At 36.4% G+C, this 19,322-nt stretch overlaps 1 pseudogene; it reads right to left on the bottom strand.

Annotated features, from left to right (window-relative positions):
- Positions 1 to 16,114: 16,114 nt before the first annotated feature.
- Positions 16,115 to 16,777, bottom strand: LOC100772923 (annotated as a pseudogene).
- Between the last annotated feature and the right edge of the window lie 2,545 nt (positions 16,778 to 19,322).

The following is a 19,322-nucleotide window of genomic DNA, read 5'->3' as shown; positions in this document are numbered from 1 at the left end:
CAGGGCTACACAGAAAAAAAAACTGTCTAAAAACAAACAAACAAAAAATAACCTGGTCTCACTTTTCCTACTCTCTAGATTTGTCATGTCCCTTCTCCTATTCTTTCATTTTAATCTGTTTTATAGACATTTGGTAACAGTTTGCAGCTGTTTTCTTACACTATTTGACTTAAGTTTTTATTGTTTCTTATTGAGTATCTTCTTGTACAACTTTAAATGTTAGTGTAGTAAGAATCTTGGATGGTCAGTCATTTCTTCAAACCTATGTTATAATGCTTTAAGTTATATTATACAGTTATTTTACACATTTTATAACATAATTATTTATTCATTGTTTGGGAATTTTATACCATGCACCCCAATCCTGCTAACCTCCAAGTTCAGTCCCATACCCCTGCAGCAGCCCTACCCCCAAATTAATTAAGAACAAAAAATCTACCTCTGTCTTTCTCATGTCTCCACCACCTCGTCATTTGTCCTAGTGGCAGTATTGGGAGCTGTGATGTGTCAAGAGGATACTCTTTGTCCCATCAACCTTACCCACAAATGTTCATTGCAACGAGTCATTTTTTCTGGTTAAAGGCCTCTGGAACACCATCATAACTGGACCTCAAGAATCTCCTCTCAGATATCTTGTGATTTTCCTGAGTAATAGAGATTCTGCATCTATTATTTAACAAGACAAGTCCCATCATGCTCCAGCAAGTAAGAGATTGGGTAGATGTTAGGCTGGCCCAACCAAAAGCCCAGGACCTGTGTCTGAGTGGTAGCTGAAGCAGGTTAGTCTGGGCCACTGGAACCATCCCCCTCAGGAGACAGGTGGAGGCAGCTCTCCTAAGACCCTGCCATCTGGACCAGCTCTCCCACATCTGTGGGTGGGACCATCTCACTGAGTTCAAGGGGAGGGTCAAGGAGCAGGGGGTAACTCTCCCATGAGGGCTGGGACAGCAGTGAGAGCAAAAGCCAGCCATGCCATGGCCAGTGAGGTGTAGGTCCAACTCAGCACAGCCCTCAACTTTCAAAGTATGTGGTTCCTATGAATCCCTGGACATCAATACAGACCCCATCTGCTGCAAGAACATGGACCAAGGCACGGCCCTCAGCAGTAGCTTAGACCAGATATCACCATGTCCCCTACGGCAGAACAGGCCACCCAGATCAGTACGACCCCAGTGGCAGCATGGCCCTGGACACCAACAGGGTCTCAGGTGGCTGACCAGAGAACCCAGTCATCTGCACACCCCCTGGTGACAACAGGAGCCACACGGACATCAACTTACACCTTGGCTGCTGTAGGGCCATGGACCCAGACATGGCTCTCCTTAGACTGGGCCCTGATGATACCATGGCCCTGTCAGATCAGCATGGCCCCAAGGGCAGGATGGCCCTCAATCACTAAGTTGGCCACATGTCACAGCTTAGATCTCAGGCATCCATGTGGCCTTTGGTGGTAACATAGGCCATGGAAATCATCATAGACCCAGGCTGGGGTAGGACCACAGACCCAGACATGGCCCTCAGCAGCAGCCTGGTCTTAGATGTAATCATAGATCCAGGTGGCAATGGAGACCTCTCAGATTGGCATAGGCACATAGCAGCAGGGCCCCTGACACCAACATAGTCTCAGGTGGCTAACCAGACTGCTGGCATAAGCATAGCCTTCTATGTTATCAGGGGCAATGGTCCATACTAGTGATCATGTCAGAGGAGCAGTTGATGGAAATTCACTTCAGGGGATCGGACAACCAGGAAACAAAACCCTGATGGGTAAATCTCAGATAAACAAAGCCAGAGTACAGACACGAAAAGTCTTTTCTTCTGCTGTACCTTCATGTGTCTGCCACTGCCATCTTCCTCTAGTATCTGGCATGATGTGAATGGGCATGGGGAGATCCCCACTGCCCTTAATGCAATATGATCATATCATGGAAATATGCCATTCTACTGGGCATTTTTACCTGCGGATTATTATGAAGATGATTTCCTTCTAAGATGTACTGTTTAACAGAAACAATGACTTTATACAGTAAGTAGTGTTAGTTTAAGTAGAATTTTGATGATTGATGATTCTTAATAAATACAGTGACAGATTATGACAGAGGTTAGCTTAGTGGAAAAATTAACATAGGTAAATGTAAGATAAAATGTTGCCCCTGCCTCTGATGAATCAGAGGCTGCAGAAGATTAAAAAAATCAAGAGGTGTCACACAGCTAGAACACATGAGTTTCTATTGAAAAGCCATATAGACTGTGGCTTAGGTTAATTATCAAGAAAAAAAATTGAGTCTCAGTAGCCCAGGCAGTTTTAATTCTTTTAATCTTAATGTTGGGAGATGTGTTCACAGGTTTCAGGGTGTATCAGATTAAACAAGGCTTTGAAAATAACTAAGATGATTTTGTTCAATAGCTTTGAGGGCGAAAACCCAAGAAGACAATCTAAAGTTTTAGAGAGGCACAAAGTTAAATGAGGAACTCATTAAGGTCAGAGAATAAATACAAAGCAGCCCAATTATTATTAGCTGATGTACATCCCTTGCTAGGATTGGGTGGAACTCTAAGATGATGATTAATTACTTATACTAATTTTTGCCTTTGATCTCCTGATATACAAAACTATTTATAAGTGGGAACACATCCTAAAGATTTAAAGTAGATCTAACTGGTTGTTTTTCATGTATAAAGGTTCATGTTTGTGGTTCCTTTTGTATCCCTTAAAAGTTTGCTTTCAAGATAAACATATTTTTCTTCTAAAAATAAAGTGATGGGTCCTTTCTTTGTAACTGCACAATGCAGCCTGACAGTAAAAGAATACGTTGCTTGCCTACACTGTTAATCTATTAACAAGTTGCCTGAGTATTTATGAACGTGGATAATTTTTCACCTGTAATATGTAATAGGTTTAATTATGTTAAGTGATATGGAAAACATTCTGGCTTTTACTGGTATTCATTGTAATCATTCACTTGAAAAACAGAATGTAATACATTGTAGTTTTTATATTTCCTGAAAGATTTTGCTGGGCTATATAAACTGTAAAGGAAAGAATAAAGATAAAGTTAGAAGAAAAATAAAGAATAAACAAAGGAGAAGGTAAAACATGAGGAATGAAAGAATTAGAAGGAAAACATTAAGAGAGTTTGAAGGAAGACATCAAGAGAGACAGAAGGGACATTTCTGGATAGAGATAAGAAAAGAGATTATAGAATATGGAATCAAACTACAAAAGAAGACTGAAGAAAAGGTCTGAAGGAAACCATCAAGAGAGTGTGTTATTGTCTTTCCCCAATACCCCATCAGATTAAAAAAAATCATAATACGGGACCCGACTCCATGGATGGATTCCCTTTGATCCCTGTGATGCTGAGGGCTGGCCCCCTAGGCAGCAAGCAGAAGGGCATCAACACAGACATTAGTGAAACACTTTAACTTTCACCTAGAAACCTATCATTCAATTGGATTCTACCTAGTAGGAAACATGGGATCTTGTAACTATTAGAAGTCATTTCCCAAAGTGTCAACTTTATTACTGTGATTGTTAATGTTTATTGTCAACTTGAGGGGATTAAGAATGACTGGGAAAACACACGCATGCATATATTTATAAAAGTTTTTCCCGAAAGGCTCAACTAGGCAGAGATGACCCAGCCTAAAGATGGTTGGCTCTGTTCCATTGGCTAGGGTACTGACTGAATAGAAAGGAGAAACAGAGCTGAAGATCAGCAATTCTCTCTTACTCTCTGGTTTTTGACTGCAGATAAAAAGTGATCACTGTAATGGGCCATATTCCTTCTCAAACTGTATACCTAAACAAGCCCTTCTTGCCTTGAATTTCTTCTTTTGAAGTATTTGGGTTACAACACTGAGGAAAGTGACTAATACAATTAATTACCTACCCAAAATGCCACTTAAGAAGTAATAAAACTGCATCAAAAATTATTTGCATCCTAATCTTCACACCTATGTTCCTTTGTTTAATTACTTATGCTTTCCCTATAGCTTGAAAACATGAAATATGCATTTTTAAAAATTTCCCCCATAGTTTTATATTTTTAACCTTTAAAGTTATGTAACAATTTGCTAAAATACTTGATACCCACCCAGTTCAGCCATACCTGTATTATTTTATACTAGTATCAGAGAGCACCCATTCTTCTGCAGTTGACTTCTGTTATCCTCCCTCTAAATCCAATGTTTGTTGGAGTTAAGCAGAATGACATAATAGAGATTAGTAAGAATCTATTAGACCTGTTCCCTTCCTTTAAATCACTACTCAAGTGTTATTTCTCAGGGAAATATTCCCTTCCTCAACAGGTCAGTTCCAGTGCACTCTTGGCACCTCTGATTTACAACACTTGCATTTTGTGATTTTATGTGTACTTGCATGAATATCTAATGGATTCTGTCATCCACTAGAGTAAAAGATTCATAAGGGAATGTGTCCCGTATGATTTCCTTTGTCATTGATTAACAGCACATAGTCTTGTACCTAGAAGATAACATTTATTTAATAAAAATTTCTTGGGAAAGCAATAAGAATTTAATGAATGAACTTTCATTTCTCACATGTAGAGATTCATAAAAATACATTGTCTTTATACACACTCTCACATCTTCAGAATACTAGATGGTCCTAACAGCAAACTTTGTCAAGAATAGAAGCAGATCTCAAGTCATTAAGTGATAGCCATAAGAATTTAAGCTTGCATAAGGATACATTGAGCACAGTGCACACTAATAGTTTGGAGTCTAATAACTCTTTTCTGAATTACTAACTTAGCCCAACATGAGAAGTTATTTGAGTATGGTGCAGATTTGGAAATTGGAAAAAAATGTAAATTTTTTTTTCCTTTCTGAAAATTTCTGTGAAAATGGAAATGGAGTAACAAGATGGCACATATCCAGTCTTGGAATTGAGGAGGACTGAATCAAGAACCACTATTGGCAGAAATGACTTTTTCTCTGTAATTTCAGCACTTTGGAGTTGGTCTGAGTAGAAAAGTACATTGGGGAATTGAGATTTTGAGATGTGACTCCTTCCCACCCATCTATCATTACTAGTGTACTTAGTCCAATATTAAATATATAATTTGAAAAGGAGCTCTAATTTTTTAAAGTATCTAGAAAAGAATAGCCAATATGCATGAAATATATTGAAATAAGTTTTAAAGAAATATTGACATTCTTCCACACAGAGATTAAAGATGTGGAAGTAATTTTAAAATAATTTTTAAGTCTTTGTTTTATAAATTTTAGTAAAGTACTAGTTCTCCGTCTCTACTAAAGGGAAATTAAAAAGAGCTGCTTCTAACAATCAATTTACCACTTTGCTCTGCATGAGGAGCTGTTTGACAGCAATGTCAGAGAGTTAAAGAAATCAGTAGTTTATAGTGGCCACACATATTTATCGCCAAACATTTTAAAGCAGAAAAAAAAGTCACTTGGAAGTCTTTGTGGTACTATTTCTAGGCAAAGATGGGACTAGCATTGCTGATGTGGGTACTACACGAACTCTCAAGTCTTTTCCAACTGTGGATATCCACAAATAATGAAAAGATAACCAAAGAATATAGTGCATTAAAACCTTTAGCAAACAAGGAATGCTTAGATATTGCTTCTCAACATCAGGCAGTAGAAACAAATATTGCACCTTGACAGGAAACAGAAGTCATACTTAAGTATGAATTGTTTTGAAATGTAAAGATATTGCAGTGAAGCATTAGTGAAATGATGTTGAATGTTATCTTAAAAGGTTGAGTAATAAGAAGTGTGGGATTTTTCAACACTGCAGCCATAGTGCAAACATGAAAGACAATATGTGCTGTTGCATCTGCCAAATGTATTCTATTCAACAAAGTAATGTAATTGAACTGATAAACCATAAGAGAAAAAGTATATAAATCATGCTGGTATGTAATTCTAAAAGCTGTAGTGACTCAGCTGCTGACTATACAAATAACCACCAGACATAAAGTAGCATCCTTAATATAATATGAAATTTTGTGATACACCCGTGTCAATGCATAATTTGTAACAGTATACATTGAAGCTTTCTGTGTAGACTCTATGCATAACATAGCCCTTTGTATTCAAGTTTGTAAATTACTGAGATGCCACATTTTATAAACTATGCGAAATAAAAAACTGAAATTTTAAATTGCAAAAGTACATTCATTTTGTAGCACAGATATATATATATATATATATATATATATTATATATATGGAGTAGTTATGTTAATTATTTTTCTTAGTTTGATACATAGTAAACTATATATATTCAAATAGAAAATGACTGAATGAACCAATGTTAGTAAAATAAAAACAACTAACACAGAAGTATCACATACCCAGTCACCGTAATTTTATAGTATTTTCCCTCTTAAAAATTTGTGATTTGTTCCGTTTTGGAAAAAAAAGTAGACATGGGGCTTGGGAGACATCGAATGAGGGATTGCCACAACTATTAAGTCACTACTAAATCAGCATGGGCTACAAGTAAGACATTTTCTTTCCCAAATCCATGTGATCTTGTGTTTGGAAACTTTACATTTGCTCACATGTGTTCTTTTGATTCTACACTATTTTATTTTGATGAAACCAAACAAATTAGACAGACTTATGAGTAAAATCAATGTATATTTTAAAAAATTCTCAGCAGCATGTGGTATATTTATTCATTCTTTTGCTTCTAGATACCTAGTTTCCAAAAGATAATTTTCAAGGAGAGTGGTCTGTGGATAATTATGTGAGGAGTTTAGAGGTTAAACGTATTTTTCACCCTTTCTCTCTGACAACTTTCGCTAACCTCTTTATTCACCTATTTGTTACTACATAAGAATTTTATTAAAAAATTAACTAAGAAGTCAACAACATAGATTCGTTTAGAAACTTTATCTACAGCAAACTAGGCTTAAGTGAAGCAGCCACCAAACAACAAAAATTTATTCTCCACATCCTTTACCACATCAAACATACAAACTATCAAAAACTTTTCGACTTTCTCCACGGCTGCAACACAGGCCCTGGGAAGATTTTATCATACTCCATATGGTCTTCTGAGGATCTAATCACATACAATATGGTTTCCAACATCAGTTTTAGCCACACAGAATAACTAATATAGGAAGGTAAATTATGAACCACAAGAAATCAAATGATGGAAATATATATTGCTGTCCCCTCTATACTTTTAGAAGCACATATTTTTAACAAAGAGACACTCAACAATTAATTTGATTTGGATATTGCAATATTCGTCCCTGCTATCATTTGTTGGCTACAAACAAATAAAAATCAAAAGTGAGACTTCTCCAAGATTTCCTCTTTGTTAAAGTAAATATACATGCACACAATTCTTGGCAGAGTCATATTGGCTTATTGTGTTTTGGAAATATAGTTCAGTATATCAAAGACAAATTGCTCAAGTAAGTTAATGTTATAGATTAAAGTGCATAAATGTGGATAAATAAGGAGAGGGATGCCAGGTTACTAAATTTATGAATTCATAACTCAGCAAGATTTTTCCAATTCTCACTAGATGTTTTAAGTTAGTACTGAATAGATGTGGAGACATTGATTGCCTTTGCACAGATTGTGTTCCAGCTGTCTGTTGTATCTGAGTACTTGGGTCTTGGACCCATGCTGGGCAAACAGTCAGCCTCCCAAGAATTTTGTATACCAAGAGTAATTTGTGAATCTGTCTACAAAAGCAATAACAGTGCATACAAGAAGCATTCTAGGATTGGAAGAAGCAGCTTCAGTCAACTCAATACAAGTTCCAAACGTTTCTACTCTGTTTGATCTGATTTACAAATCTTAGGCATCTTTGTCTAGTAATCCATATCCTTCATGAAATTGGAAGACAGAACAAAGGCCTTGATGACAGTCTCTAAGTAAATCTCCAGCTATTGCAGTTCCTTTATCTTCCAACCTCCTGTACATTAATCAGTTTTGCAATTTGGGAATCTTAAGCGAACAGTAAAGAAAGATGGGCACTACAATAGTTACCCATGCCAACCAGGAGGAGCATTAGACAAAACAGCCAAACTACTTTGCAATTTTTTCTCAATTGATTGTACATCTGAAGTGTTTTCTTCAAAACTGTGTCTAAAGACACTTCAAACAAAAAATGGTTGCAGCTTTCAGAAATGTTTCACAATGGCTTAATAATATTCACTGAAGTTTGTTTGGGGTTTCTTCACCTGAGCCCTTTTGCCTGAGCCTTTCATCAGCCTCGCACCAACTGAAGGTCAGTTCATTTTTTTTTTCAGGGAAACATTCTACTTTACATTTCTACAGATCTCTGTCCTTTTAATCTCTGTTCTCATCTTTTATTTTCTCTTTCCTTCCAATGAGAAGCTAATTCCTACATAAGCATCTACATCTCTTTTTAAAGTCCTTCTTCTGATGTATACTGATACACTGTTCTAAACCCCTTCTCTCTCTCTCTCTCTCTCTCTCTCTCTCTCTCTCTCTCTCTCTCTCTCTCTCCCTCTCTCCTCTCTCGGTGTGTGTGTGTGTGTGTGTGTGTGTGTGTGTGTGTGTGTGTGTGTGTGTGTGTGTGTGTAGTCAAGTATGGCCTATAACTCAAGATCCTTCTACCTCAGCCTCTCATTATCTGAAATTGAAGATTTTACCAACATGCCATGTTAATATACTTAATTATAAGTCAAATTTCTGAGTTTGCTAATTTTAAAATATTATGAAGTAAAATTTCTGGAAGTATATTCACCTGAGTAGATTGCTGCAATTTGAGTCAGACATAATATCATTGATGGCAGTGATTGTCTGAGGATTCTGTCTGGACAACAAAAAGGGAAAACACTATACACATTGCAATACAATTAAATTTTTTCTCAAAGCATAAAAAATAAAACTTTAGGAACATTGTAATCTGAAGAGTATAAACTGCCTCAAACCTCCTCTTACTAGATGGCAGACAATTCAGAGACAGTGACCAAACTGACCCATTTGTATTATCAGACACTGTATAACTCTGGAGAGACAGATATCACAATATTCTGCAATCATGAAGTTGGTTGTATTCTTGGTTTGGTCATGATTCTGGTACAACTAATTGTCATAGTTACTTTTCTCACCCTGTGAAAAAAACATCTTACAAGACGTAAGTAAATACAAGAAGTGATTATTTTGACTTACAGTTCAAAAGAAACAATCCCTCAATGTAAGAAAAGCATGGTGGCAGGTCTGCTAGGCTGCTAATCACATTGTATCCATAGCCAGGAAGCAGGGAGTGAAGAGGGATCCCCAAGCCACAATAAAGCCTCAAGGCCTGTCCCAAGTGAACCACATTTTTCTGATAAGACCCCTCCCCATAAAGATTGCAGGACCTTCCCAGACAGTTCCATCAGCTTAGAATCAGACAGTGAAACATTAGCCTACTGGGCACCATTCGCATTCAAACAACAAGTCTAGTCAATTCAACATCAAAAGTTAAGTAAGACTGTGTTTTTCTTTGGTAACTTTTAGACAAAATTCTATCTCAGCAATTAGTGCTTAGCTTCCCACTGCATTTACTCTACTTTTCAGTTGCTACTCAACAATTTGTATACTTCAAACTGTATTTTTTGAAAAGAATAAGATAAGTTTTCTCTTCTTGGTGGTGTTTCCTATGCCTGAAAAAATGGCTATAAAATATTTTATATGAGAATCATGTGAAGCTATAGAAATCTGTCCATTAGTTGAGTAAATTCAACTCTCAAAGGAGAGATCTAGCCTTCCCTTGTCTCTACTGTCTTCTGTACTTTTATTCCATATCCCTAAAGATCTGACTATGTCTTACAGTGCCACTTCAATTATAAGTTTTTTCAATATTACTATTTCTATTGTTAAGTAAGTCAAAGATATTCACTTCAGAATTTTTTTCTATGATGATGTTCCAATAACTTTTTCTCTCCTCATATATCACCATAAGCATAGTACATTTCAATTATATATAGATGTAGTAACTAGATTATCATACATACCTTAAAATAATCCTCAATGTATCAATATTTCAACTCTGTAAACAAGTGATATTTTGATTTAATGTCTCACTTAGCAGAGTATGATATGTTGACTTTCCATTATGGCTTAATTAAGCAAACACAGTCTTTCTTATTTTAGAGACCAACCCCACTCACCCTATTTCTTTCTCTTACCTATTCTCTTCAGCCTACAAAGATAATTTAAATGACATGATCAATTCTTGGGAACACTGTACCCACATTCATTTATTTTCATACTCCTCCCCTTTCTCTGTCCCTCCATTCTTTCTTCATCTCTAACACAGCCCACTTTTGAATATGACTGTATAAATACTCAGCTGAATATCCAAGACCACATTCAACTTGAGACTCTCCTGTCTGCTACTTGTACTCAGGTACAGGAAATATACCTACTTTCTCAGCAAACCCAACATCTATTAACTATCAATATCATCATTCCTTTATGAGAAGCAGATTGAAGATGCATGCTATTAATTCATCCTGTACTAAATATAGATGAAAAACTCAACATACAGGTCAAACATACAGGCCAAATAATATTTGTGACACATTAAAATGTATGTACCATGATTTGCTTTGTAAAAACTTACTTACAATTTACTCTTTTAAAATATGCCTTTTAATTTTGATAAGTTTCTTGTTCATAGAACTGTTACAAAGAAAGCACAGAGAATTACCCTTCAGTTCTTACCCAGTTTCTTCTATTTTAAGCATGTTATATAACCACAGTCCATTTGTCACTACTAAGAAAATAAATTTGGAAACTTGTTATTAACCAAATTCAAGACATTATTCATAATTCATTAGTTTTTCATCAATGTCCTTTTGCTGTCTGAGACCGTTGATAAGGAAATATACACACTTAATATCATCCAGTGCCAAGCTCATAAGGATAAAATGTAATTTAGTATTCACATAGCTCCAGTTTCCAATGTTCTGTGATAGTTTCTCATACTTTGTATGTTTCTTTATTATCATGAGAGTATTTAGAAATACCCAGTATTTCATAGAAAAATAATTAATGTAGTTTTTCTCATATTTTCTCAATGTTAGAAAGAAAGTATTAAGGGAGTATGATAATTAAAACAAAGTGCCATATTCATACCACCATATGAAAAGCACCTTTGATAAACATGTTTGATCACTGGGATTATTAGACTTGTTCACCTGGCTTAGTTAACATGACCCAGTTTTCCTCTTCTTTCTACACAGTGTTCTTTGGGAGCAAGTCTCTGTGTTGTAACCTTCTAACTTCTGGAAAGAAAAGCAGCTGTAAAAATTACACATAGGAAGTGTGCTGATTTTCCCATATTTATACTCTGTGTTTTTATTTATTTAACAATTAATTTAAATGTGTATGAACTGCTGTATATTTATTTCACCCATATATTTGTTTTGGTTTTGGTTTAAACATGGGTCTTTTTAGTATTTCAATTATTATCCATGCTAGGCAAAAAGAAGCCAAATCAAAATCTGAACAAATTTTTGGCTGATTTACAACATATAATTAACCTCTGAAAGGTCTGGCTGTAAATTATAAAATCCTAATCTAAGTCATAATAAAGTCATCTATCCTTTGTTACTTAGAGGTTTCCCTTGGTATTTTCAAGGGAAATAAACCCAGCACTCAACATTAAAACCAAGCTACACTGCATGGACACACACCCTTCACTACAACAAAACAATTACTTTAAAATTTGAGTTAGAATAATATGATGTGTTTTTATTTGGTACCTAGTCTTCATAATTAGACTAATAAAGATACCACAAAGTTATTGTATTTAACCTACAGCATAGTTCTCAGCTAAGGATGCACACCAGAATCCCCTACAGTGTTTGTAAAGACTCTTTGGCATGGGTATGTCTGTGATAGTACCCAGCAGAAATTCTTCAGTTTTTATTATAAACTTCTCCCCTTCCCCTAAGTATGTGCTAGTGTGAAAATTAAGTTAGGATCTACTTGATGACATTTCAGTAGATGTATTATGCACTGCTCCTGTTTAAGTAAAGGAAATCAGACACCGTCATTCCACAATAAATGGCAGACATCCCGATAGTGTCAACCACATGTATGTCAGACACTGCCCCTCTTGTACATTAGCTTGATTCTTGAAAATGAGAAGTTACAGACAGCTAAAGTGGTGAGTCAGTATTTAAACATCAGTCTGGTTCTGGAGACTGCTCTTCTAGGTGTGCTCTATAGTTTTGCCACATGTTAATTAGAACAGCATTTGCTAATTGTGATCATTGTTAATGTTTGGAATATTAGGCCAACTTCAAAAGTCAATCAAGCTTTGAGAAGATACATGCTACCATTCATACTTAAGAGTTATAAATTAGTATTGAATTTCAGGCTGTCAGTTTCAGCTTTAAATCATGTTAAAAAGTCTACGTTAATTTAAAAAAAAAACATGGTACACCCAGGTTTCCTACTTAATTTTAGAATATGGAAAGCTTAATCACTTACATTTGGAAAATGGTCTCAGTTTATCTTTTCAACTTTATCACCTAACAGTCAGGTCCTCATCGCTATGGGTCCTAACTTTAAGTTTAGTACAAACCTACATCAGTCCAACACTAGGATATCCCAAAGGGCCATATTTGATTTCTTGACACAAGGGCTGCTGATTTTATATTGTACATCTATTTTTTAATTCAATGTAGTTTATTTTGTTCTCCATTTTTATTTAAATTAAAAACAAGATTGTTTTACATGTCAATCCCAGTTCTCTCTCCTGTTCCTCCTCCCCTGTCCCCCACTAACATCCTACCTATCCCATATCCTTTCTGCTCCCCAGGGAGGGTGAGGCCTTCCATAGGGGGTCTTCAGAGTCTGTCATATCCTTTGGGATAGGGGCTAGGCCCTCCCTCTGTGTGCCTAGGCTGAGGGAGTATCCCTCTATATGAAATGAGCTCCCAAAGTCCATTCCTATGCTAGGGATAAGTACTGATCTACTACAAGAGGCCCCATAGATTTCTGAGGCCTCCACACTGACCCATATTCATGGGGTCTGGATCAGTTCCATGCTGGTTTCCAAGTGATCAGTCTGGGGGCCAAGAACTCCTCCTTGTTCAGGTCAGCTGTTTCTATGGGTTTCACCAGCCTGGTTTTGGCACCTTTGCTCATGAGTCCTCCTCTGCAACTGGATTCCAGTTCAAATCAGTGTTTAGCTGTGGGTGTCTGCTTCTACTTCCACCAGCTGCTGGATGGAGGCTCTAGGATGACATATAAGTTAGTCACCAGTCTCATTATCAGGGAAGGGAATTTAAGGTAGCCTCTCCTCTGTTGCTTACATTGTTAGTTGGTGTCCTCATTGTAGATCTCTGGACATTTCCCTAGTGCCTGATTTTTCTTTAAACCTATAATGGCTCCCTCTCTGATGGTATCTCTTATTTTGCTCTTCTCTTTTCTTCCCCCTACACAAACTTCCCGCTCCCTTATGTCCTGCTCACCCCTCCTCTTCTCCCCTTCTCATTCTTCTAGCTTCTTCTCCCCTCCCCCTATGCTCCCAATTTGCTCAGGAGATCTTGTTGCTTTCCCCTTCCACAGGGGACCATGCATGTCTCTCTTAGAGTCCTCCTTGTTGTCTAACTTCTCTAGTGGTGTGGATTATAGGCCAGTAATCCTTTGTTCTATGTGTAAAATCCATATATGAATGAGTTCATTCGATGTAAATCAAAAACACCAATGATAACTTATGCTGGAGAGGATGTGGAGAAAGGGGAACACTCCTCCACTGTTGATGGGAATGCCAACTTTTACAGCCACTTTGGAAATCAGTATGGCAACTTCTCAGGAAAATGGGAATCAGTCTACCACAAGATCCAGCAATTCCACTCTTAGGCATATACCCAAAAAAGCACATTCATACAACAAGGGCATCTGTTCAACTATGCTTATAGCAGCATTATTTGTAATAGCCAGAACCCAGAAGCAAGCTAGATGCCCTCAACTGAAGAGTGGATACAGAAAACGTGCTACACATGGAATACTACTCAGCAGAAAAAAAAAAACAATGGAATCTTGAAATTTGTAGGCTAATGGATGGCACTAGAAGAAACCATCTTGAATGAAGTAACCCTGTACATCTATTTTCAGAACAAATGTAAGATCACGTCTATTCCTTTTCTAAGACAAAGCCCGTAAGGAAAAGAAATAAACAGAAAGAAGGTACATTGTTTCAGGCAGAATGGTCCAGTTACAACAAAACTGCCAATGTAAGCACCAAGTATTGTTATAACATACCAAGGCAGTATCAAACCATTTTTAGGCCACACAATTATACCAAGTGACTTACTACTGTGTTTTCAAGGGATTTTCTTGCAATTGTTATTACACCATTGAAGATTAATTTACAATTTTTCATTTAGGAATCCTCAGGCTTTAAAACCCTCCACCCAGCAAGCCCCTGGTAGTAGGCCTTTAACTGAAGGTTTTAAACATGCTAGGCAAAGACTACCACTGTCCTCAGCACACGTATCCCTTTTCCTGTTGTAACTTGTGCCCTTCTTATCATTATAGACATTTATAAAGAAAATCCTTGGTTGGGGAGGTAAAAGATTCTACCTTACCAGTAATTGTCCTACAAATTTCAACTTACCAAGACAAAATTCATGAAATCATTTAATTTACAAGTAGTCTCATAAACACCCATCAATCCTTTAGCATTCAATTTCTTATACCCAATGAAGGAATTCGTAAGGATTTATGAACCATTTCTCAGACTCAGAATTCTCTATGGTAATTCAGTGTACAAGTCTAAGACTTACTACACTAAGACTGGCAGCTAGTCTACACCCCTTTGTTAACACACTGGAGATTTTTTTCTTTTTTTGGTTTTTTGAGACAGGGTTTCTCTGTGGCTTTGGAGGCTATCCTGGAACTAGCTCTTGTAGACCAGGCTGGTCTCGAACTCAGAGATCGACCTGCCTCTGTCTCCTGAGTGCTGGGAATAAAGGCGTGCATCACCACTGTCCCGCCTCACACTGGAAATTTTAAAAACACTTTATTTATTAAAGTTAAACATAGAAAACTGAAATTAGCACACACCCTAAAAAGTGTCCTCTTCCAATAATGGGAAGACCCTTTTTCTATCCGTTGTTTTTGGCTTAAACTCAACTTGAGATAACTGTGGTGCTCAATTATGCCAACAAATGCTGGCAGCTTGATATAGTTAATAAAAAATTACAAACTCAGCTATATGAACATAATATACAGGGAAATGATGGTCAGATTAATGCACAAGAAATACAGGAAATTTTAATCATAAAACATTTAGTACTCTTGCTCATTAATTTAATCTTGTTTTTTGTGGTTTAGGGGGGTTTTGTTTTTGTTTTTGTTTTTGTTTTACAAAAAATAGTATCAACACTGTATACAGGGCTATACATCAGCTTTTTGTTTTCCCATATAAACATTACACATCCTGAAAATGGCACCACTACCACAAGTGAAAAAATCAACAAAGGGAGAAAACAATACAAAACGCCAAATAAACACCAGAGAAGGGGAGTACATCCTAAACACGGTTTGTTTTTAATATAAAATTCCAACTCAATGACAAAAAATACAGAGTGAGTCAATTGTAGAGGTGACTTAACAGGCCCGAGGAACAAGTAATTCAAGGAAAACCCTCAAACGAAATTTTGCTGTTTATAAATTAACTCATACTTCGGCTTGTTTGGACAATAGCCAGGTTGTCAAACTGAAGATGTCTTTAGCAGGTTGGCATTTTGCTGTGATGTTCCAATGAACTGTTAGGATACATCAAGTGCAAAGCACCTGAAAACTCCTTACGACTTACAAAATGTCTACTCAACATTTGTTAAGTGGGGGTCTGAAGTCCAGTAACTATCTAAGTGCTAACTTAAATAGAACCTACCTAGAAAAGTTACCTTGTTCAATCAACTTAAGGGAACTGTTGTGAGTAATGATGAAAAGTTAAATGATAGCACTTTTCAAATGTCTTCAACTTTTATTATACCAAAGCCAAACAATGACAATTTATCTTCCTTACTCATCTAGCAAACAAGTTACCTTTAGAAAAATATAAGGATAAAGAGGTAAATGTAAAGCCCTGCAGCGATGAAATCCAACAGTTTTTCTGATTATTGAGGCATCAAATGCCTGACATTTTATCTAGATATATCTTGATACTGTGCCATAGGCTTGTCAGCAATTCCACAAGTTCCTACTCCAACTTTGCCCATCAAACTTTCTGGTGAAGCAAAAATACTCTTCTTTACCTGGCCTTTTTTGTTTTTAGAGTATGCTTTGTTGTTAAACTGCTGCCGTTTCACGTTCTGCTCCTCTCTTTCCTGCTCAGTTCTTTTATTCTTTGTGCTTTTTGAAAAGCTTTTTTCTTTTTATATTCACCCTGCTGGGCACCTCTTTTGCCTTCCTTCCTTTTATGGGTCTGAGGTGCAACAATGGAGTTGAACAACTTTGGCATTGCCATAACCAGCAAAGATGATTGCAGCGGTACCATTATCTTCATCTATCTCCTCAATTTCAGCTTCATAACACTTTCCATCTTCACTCCAGATTGCCATACATTTGTCCCCTACTTTCCATCAATGTGTGGGCTGAGTAGAAGCAAGGGTTTCTGAAGGCTGAGTTGACAGAAGGTCTTAGGTCAATTCTATAACTTCTTGCAAATCCTTCTACAATTTCAGCAGATCTTCATTTTCTCGGTTTCCAGATAAAGCAGCTCCTACTTGATGGAGTTGAGCTTTGTAGCTAGCCAACTGTTTTACCAGACCCTCTGACATCTTCGGCGGGGTTGGGGACAGGGAAGCCAGCCCAGTCGCTGCAGGGGCAGCTGCAGCAGGGAAAATATCCACGATGATGAGAAGATTCGGTCGGAAAAGGAAAAAATCCACTGGTGCCTATGGGGGAATGGAGGAAAAAAAGCACCCTTAGATTTGTAAAACTGCATTATTTACTTTAGTAAACAAAAATTTCCAGCATTGGGAACTGATAACATTTCAAGTTGGCTCCTTTACTTCGTTAACATATCTGAAAATTTTGGTTTTACATAATTTATGGAATTATAAGATGTGACATGCTCATTTTACGAACCCTGTGACTTGGCCTAAAAGTAAGGCATTTCTCCAAGACACCCTGATTTCTTCTATTAGATCTTGGTATTAAATATCAAGAATTTCCCATTATCTCTCTGCTCCCTTCCTCATATACCTTCAAACCTAGGCTTGTCTAAATTCAGATGTATAGCACTTCATTTTTTTCTACCTCAGTCCCTTCAAAAATTTTATGTTGCAAAGATGTATTCTTATTGTTCATATTAACTATTGGCTCACTGTTTCATTAAAAATAGCAACGTAAATCTTAAAGCAAACAGAACAGTAGAAGTAGAAATGTGTTATGTTCCTGAGTTAAAGAAAAAAAGATCAGAAATAAATTGCACATATTTTGTGAAAGCATTTTGATTGCTTCATGAAATATTCCCTCTCACCAAAAAAAATGAAAACCAAGGCTCAGGAGTGAAATAACATACACTTATGTCAGCCAAAATATTCAAATGATATAGGTGTGAAAATTGATAAGCAGAAAAAATTTAGACTTTCACGTATTGACAGAAACACTTTTAGAATCTCTTTTGCTAAACCTGTTTTTCTAACCTACAGAGAGCACGATAATTTGCACAAGACCAAATGGTCAGTAATTTGTGTGTGAATGTTTAACTTAGGTAACACCGTTCCAAATACTGTGTAAGAAATTAATTGTCATAGTCAACCTGCTCTAAAGGCTTGGCTTTTGAATGGGATTATTCAGGTACTATCACCATAAATTTGACAAACATGAGCCACAACTCACCAAAATCCTCTTTGAAAAACTTGTGCTAATGCAAAACTACTATTTTGAATGGGAAAGTCACACCGTTTTATAGAAAATTCAAGTATTATATAACTTAATTACTAGACAAAAGGAAAGATTTTAGGGGAGTTATCTGCTTTTTAAAAACATTATGGTGTAACAGGAATAATAAAAACCCAGAGACAGGTATTTGGATTCAAGGTGAAGATCAGAAAAGCAAAGCAGTAAGACACCAGCTCTTACCTGTACCTCAGACCAAAATGGGTGATCCTGTCTCCACAAATCCTCAGAGTACAATGCTCTCCTCAATGTGCCTGGAGATGAACTGCCTAAGACTGACTTTACTTCTTCCTTTTATACTTCTCTAGTTATGGGATTAAAGGTGTGAGCTCTGTTATTCTTTTAGACTGATTCACTCTTGTGTAGCCATGGGTGGACTTGAACTCACAGCCTGTCTCCTGAGTACTGGGATTAAGGGTGTGTGCCACTACTGCCTGGCTTCTATGGCTTGTGGCATTCTGAACCCTAAGGCAAATGTATTAAATCATAAATAAATCATCACCACATTATGGCAAGATAATTGTCGTTTGAATGTTAACAAATATTCACTAATTTGTACCTTGTATAAAAGACAAATTGAACTTTTATTTGTGTCCAGTGTCTTGATAAACCGAACAAATTTATCTACACATGTTTTAACCATAAAACCTATAAAGGGAAAGAAAGTCAAACTTGTTTTTTGTTTGTTTGTTTGTTTGTTTGTTTGTTTTGGAGGGGTTGAGACAGGGTTTCTCTGTGTATCTTGGGAGCCTATCCTGGCACTTAATCTGTAGACCAGGGTGACCTCAAACTCACAGAGATCCACCTGCCTCTGCCTCCACTTGGGATTGAAGGCATGTGCCACCAAAACTTGGCCTCAAACTTGTTTTTAACACAACTTCACAATCACACAATCATCATTTCTTTCTTTAAAAAAAATTAAAACATTTTTGTTGTATTCCTTTAGCACGTGGTTAATAGTAGTGATTTCTTAATTCGATAAACTGTTACAATAATTTTCATTTTTCTTTTATTAAAAATAGACTTTTTATACAATATGTTCTGATTACAGTTTTCCTACCTAAACTCCTCCGAGATCCACCCCACTTCCCCTTACCTTATTTATCTATTCCTTTTCTGTCACTTGTTAGATAACAGGCATCTAAATAATAATAGTAATAATAATAATAATAATAATAATAATAATAATAATAAATAATATAAAAAGAACAAACAAATAGAATAGGACAAGATAGAAGAAAAAAGCCAAAAAATGAGAAAAATACATATAGACAGAGTGACATGCATGTTCACACACACAGGAATCCCATAAAAATAAAAATCCAAAAGCCATAAATACATGTGAAGGACCTGTGGGGTAAAATAGAGATAAAGAAAAATAAAATATAAAAATAAATAAATGTCCTAACTAAGCATTAT

Source organism: Cricetulus griseus, chromosome X (genome assembly GCF_003668045.3).
Source record: "Cricetulus griseus strain 17A/GY chromosome X, alternate assembly CriGri-PICRH-1.0, whole genome shotgun sequence".
Lineage (NCBI taxonomy): Eukaryota > Metazoa > Chordata > Mammalia > Rodentia > Cricetidae > Cricetulus > Cricetulus griseus.
The sequence above is the reverse complement of the archived record's forward strand: the minus strand, read 5'-3'. Positions and strand labels throughout refer to the sequence as shown.